At 46.4% G+C, this 5410-nt stretch overlaps 1 long non-coding RNA gene across 1 annotated transcript; it reads left to right on the forward strand.

The window, feature by feature from the left end:
* Positions 1-383: 383 nt before the first annotated feature.
* LOC120648751 lies at positions 384-1030 on the forward strand. The gene is made up of 2 exons (XR_005665074.1): positions 384-552; positions 661-1030. It is a non-coding gene; the product is annotated as an uncharacterized LOC120648751 (long non-coding RNA).
* Positions 1031-5410: the final 4380 nt, after the last annotated feature.

Consider the following 5410-nt stretch of genomic DNA (forward strand, 5'->3'; position numbering starts at 1 on the left):
TTTTCAAATCCCCCTCCCACCCCCTACCCCTTCCCTTGGATGTTGATCCAATGGTCTAGATTGAAGTTTTCCATAGTTTGCACAAAGTGGTTGGTTTAAACATGATATGTTCCCAACTAAGATAGCCGACCACCTCTAGAAAGCTTTTCCTTGCCAACTTTTTGGAGATAACGTGACATATCTCTAAGATAATAAAGAGTGTTTACAACACTTTTAGGATAACCTTTAACTGGATTTTTCAACAAAAAACTTTTAAGATTTTTTTTTTAAAACCATTTCAGAGAAGAAAGGGGCTTCTTGGGCCCTCCATAGTGGAGTGATGCCCGGAAGAAAAAATGGGTTCCACAACAGCTAATTGGCATCACTCTCAAATGCTGCAGCGTGAAGCTTCACTTGCGGAACCCAACACACGGGCAAAAGTAAAAGTGAAATAATATAAAATCACGAGCATATGGGCCGGTGATTGGCCTACGTCCTGCAGGCTGCAGCAGCAGGAAGACCACGCGGATCCCGATTCGGAGTTGTACTTCTCATCGTGTATTTATTCAACAGGTATCGGGGAACGTTCAAGCTCTACTTCCAATTTTACGGCATCGCAGTCTGCAATGTGCCAAGTGACTTATATTTTCTCTGTTCTCTTTTGTTTTGGCTTCATTCTAGGCTAACACTGTGGAGGGTCCTAGCAGTGAAATGTTATCCGCAAGAAGTTATAAAGGGATTTTTTTTCTAAAGTAGAAAGTTGCGGCGGAAAAAGATTAACAAATTAAAAACAGAGAAGTCAAGGAAGGCTATCTTTGTTGCTTCCGGGGAATGCATGCACGGGCGAGCGTCCTACATATGGAACAGAAAATCCTCGAATCCAAACTGCTCAAGTACATAACAAATACAAGACTTATTGGATATCTAGATCAGCTTAGAATCTAAGAACCCTTGTTTGCACGGTCATTTAGTATTTATTTGTTACTAGAGAGAGGAACAATGTATGTGGCCGTGGCAAATAGAAATCCAATCTGACCATTGGTTCCAAAAATGGTGGTCTTGATTGAGGTGGACTGTAGTGAAAGTTGAGAGCCGCGCCCCCAGCAGAGGCGAGTGGTGGTGGTAGAGGAGGAAGATGAGCTCTAGAGGAGTTGTGTGGGGCCGGAGCATGTCAAGCCCTGAGGAAGGTGGAGCGTTAGGGATGCAAGTGGGCTAGCCCGCGAACCCACATATAGGTTAAATTTTCGCAGGTTATTGCGGCAACCCACTTAATTAAGTCTATATGTGGGTTTTGCGGGCTGCCGCTTGCATCCCTATGGAGTGTGGCTCGCCGCAGCGGGCCACAGAAGGTCGGCGATGCAAGAGCATGTGTGACATCTAGTTTGAGTATGGTGGGATTTTGATTCATTTCTGAAACTTTTTAGACTTATTAAGAGGGTGTTTGAAATCCTTTAGAAGGAAAACATATTATTTCTAAATTTAAAATAAAGCAACTTAGGTTATACAATTTGTTTGGTTCCACCTTCGTCGGATCGGTACTCCGCTGGTAAATTCACCAGGGGTATTGCCCAGGCAGTAGATTTGAGGTGAGGAAAATCACAGAACTAAGAACTTAATGGTAACACAACACAACAATTTAGACAGATTCAGACCACAGTTCGTGTAACACCTACGTCGTGTTGGGGGTGAATCTGTATTGTCTTGCGTTCAGGATGAAAAGCCATCGAGACTAACGGCAAAATGTTGTGTCGAGGCCAATTATGATGACTATACGGGTACCGTACCCGATACCTTCTTATATACTCTAGGGGATAGGGTTTACGTAGCAAGTCCTTAGTTGGTTACTATATAAAAGATTCAATCTGATTACATTTATATCTATATAGAATAGTAGGTTTAGCCCATCTAGTTGCTGGTCGGGCCCTTTGTCACGATACCCAGGAATCTACCTTCGTCACGCCCCCGAGCACCGGGCACCCCTCGAGCACAGGGCACCTAAGGCCCTGTTTGGAAACTATTAACTCGAATTTTAAACAAAAAAGTGAAATAATCCTGCCAAACACCTTGATTATCTACCTGCTTATTTGCACCGCCACCGCAGAAAAATCCACCCCACCACGGCGTTTCGAAATGCGGCCTCCAGCTCGCTTATCCAGAAATGCGACGCGATTCCCCTTCCAGCCCCTCTCCCGCACAGAGCCTTCTCCCTGGATCTGGGCTCCGGCCTTGTTCTTCCTCCCGTCCCCTACCGAATCTGTGCCCTGCTGCCGGCCGCCGACCTCTCCTCCTCGCTACAGCCCGGTCGGCCCTGTCTCCTTCCTGCTACGCCGGCCGCTGGCCTCTCCTCCTCGCTGCAGCGCCCGGCTGGCCCTGTCTCCTTCCTGTCCGCCTTCAGGGGGCGTCCGCCGGCCAGCGCCCCCTCCTGCCTGCAGCGCTCGCCGGCGACGGCCGTCGGCACCTCCTCCCTGCAGGCCCCCTAGAAGCGCCTCGTCCCCGCCTAGACCTCCCTGCAGCGCCCCCTAGGAAGCGCCTCGTCCCCGCCGAGACCTCGTCCCTGCAGCACCCCCCAGGAAGCGCCTCGTCCCTATAGTTCCCAACTGTCAGCTTCGCCCTTTGAAGGTGAGCATAGCAGGCTCTAGAAAAAAATACAAATTGGTAGATTTTTTTTGTGGTAGAAACCTTATTGATTCTCTGTGCAGTAGAAATCTAATCTACATATATTTATGGTACTAGAAATTCCACCAATATTGCAATATATATATAACAATAAAAGTTCCAGCTAGATGGGATGCATTTGTAGCCAAAATTTTCAACGAAATATGTGTAGAAGAAGTCCTTGCCAAGAACAGGCCACAACATTGCTTAAATTCTGTGGGTTATGCTAATTTGGTGAAGGAGTTCTTTGACCGAACAAAGAGACCATACACCCAAGACCAAATGAAGAACAGATGGGATGTTCTAAAGAAGAAATACACTCAGTGGAAGACCTTGAACATGAGAGCCACAGGATTGGGTAGAGAACCTGTTACTGGATGTATTTCAGCCAGCGATGAGTGGTAGGCTGAGCAAAATACAGTTAGTAGTTGTCATTTTGTATTTTCTGTACATGCACTAGTTATTTTTGGTGATATTCTAATTGCTCTAGTTTGTGTTGTAGGCTATGCCAGGATGTATATCATTAAAAAATTCAGCTCTTTGAGCATGAGGACATGATGCGGATAATGTTTGATGCAATTAGTGTTACAAATGAAACTTCATGTGTTCCTAGAACTGGTCATGCGGCAGAACTGGTCATGCGGTGGAAGAGAAATTGACATAAATGATGAATATTTCATAACCTATGTGGATGACACTAGTGATGAAGACCCTTCAGAAGATGATAGCCTAATGGGGGATGATACAGATATGTGTGCCTTTTGTCACACCCTGATATTTTTGAATTTCAGGATGTGATTAAAATTAAAAATAAAACAACAATTTTCTCACAATTTTAAAATTTTCTCAACATTTATTTTTCTTCACAGAGAATTTAGTGTAAAAGAAAATAAATATTGGTTGTTTTTTTTCAAATTAAATGATGTTGTTCTTCTGGTGATGCATTCATGTCACATGCATAGTATTGTTGAGTGTGAAAACCTTTCAAAATGTGTTCTATCATCAAAAGTTCTTCCCGGGAATTTTCCGGAATTTTCTGGATTCTTTTCCCATTTTCCCTAGAGCAAACTCTAATTTTTAGAGGCTCTTCCAAATCTTCTCATGAGCTCCACATATTTTATTTGAGTTCGTTAGGTCCCAATATATTTCTAGGATTTTTCCTAGAATTTTCGGGCCATTTGGAATATTTTTCGGACTTTTAAATATGAATTCTAGATTTTTCTAGAATTATTTTAATTTCTAAAATAATTAATTCCGAATTTTAAATGGTCTAAGTCTATCAAAAGTACATAAATCTCTAATGGATCTCAAGGGCCCATTCGTGTGTTCCCTAAAGGGCTAAAGGCACGTAAAACCCATTAGCATGGGAGAGAGCTTTAGTACCACATTCCTAATTGATGTGGGATGGTGAGACTTTTCTCCCTATATATTAAACCAACCTCTCATGGCAACTCCACACAAAAATATAGACTACCCATAGGGAGACTCCTTGTTTGGGAATCCCTAAAATAATCTTTTCCCCAGAATCCCACCATCCTCCGCATCCGTGCATCTCCGGTGAAATCCGACACCACCCTAGTGCTCAGCTCGTCGTCCTCTTCGTCGTGGTGTCTTCCTTCTCGCGAGTCGTCGCCATTTCGCCGTCGAACCCGTGCCTTCTCCTCGACAAGTTCACCGCCCCAGAGTTTCGCAAGGTAGCAAGGGAGCTCTCCGACCTTTTTTCCCCTCCCCTTCTCGCTCCTGCGTGCGCGCCCGCGCCCGCCGGCTCTGCTCCGCCGCCGCTCGCCACAGAGCCGCCTCCTACCGCGCGCAAAACCCTATCCTTCGCCGCCGCGCCGATTGAAGCTCGGAGCCGCCGCCGCGTGGCCGTTCTGTCGCGCCCCCGCCGTCTTCGAACCATCTCGGAGCTTCGCGTCGAGGTAGAGCAACTCGCCGGCCCGTTTCCCCCTCCCTCGCGCTTGTTTCCGCCCGGTCCTGCTCACCATCGCCGCCGCCCCGCCATGAGCCGCCGCGAGCTCCACTCCGGCCATGAGAGCCCGCGCCGCTGCCCTAGATCACTTTCCCGCCCCGCGCGTTTGCTCCCCGGCCGAGTCGTGCTCGATTTCGGGCCCGGACGGCCGTTTTCGGCGAAGTTCGGAGACTCTCTGCCGTGCGCCGCCGCCCGCTCGCCCCACCCATTCTGAACCGTCCGATCCGTTGCTAACGGTTGAGATTAGATCTAAACCCGAGTCAACAGCCTACATACTGGTCAACACTCGATAACTTTGCAAAAGAGCCCCTTAGTTTATAGGAAATCAACTCGCAGTCCTAACTAGTTCAAAAGTATTCACAAATCAGCCCTGTTTCTTCTGTTTTAAACCCTGTGCTTTTACAAATTAGAACCTGCCGTCCCTAGCCTGCTCTTTTGCAGATCTAACCCCAAGCTTAACCTGTTTTGTGAGCGCAATTTACTGTGTCTTGCAAAACTCCTCTGCTAGCCCTTAAAGTCTATAGTTAATCGTGTTTAGGTCCCTGTAGCCTTGTTTTAGCCATAACTTCTTCGTTTTAACTCCGTTTTCATCGATTCTTGCGCTCACGTGATCCTTGTGACGTGTGCAATAGTTTTATCACCTTGTTATTCTCTGTGAGCACACTTTGTTGTTTCTTACAAATCTTTTCTGTTAGTTCTTAACCCTTTAGTTAATCGCGACTAGATCCCTGAAGCACCGTTTAGTCCATAGGATCGCCGTCCTAGCTCCGTTTTCTGTGTTTCTTGCGCTCTCGTAACCATAGCAGC

The sequence above is a fragment of the Panicum virgatum genome, chromosome 9K (genome assembly GCF_016808335.1).
Source record: "Panicum virgatum strain AP13 chromosome 9K, P.virgatum_v5, whole genome shotgun sequence".
In the NCBI taxonomy this organism is placed as follows: domain Eukaryota; kingdom Viridiplantae; phylum Streptophyta; class Magnoliopsida; order Poales; family Poaceae; genus Panicum; species Panicum virgatum.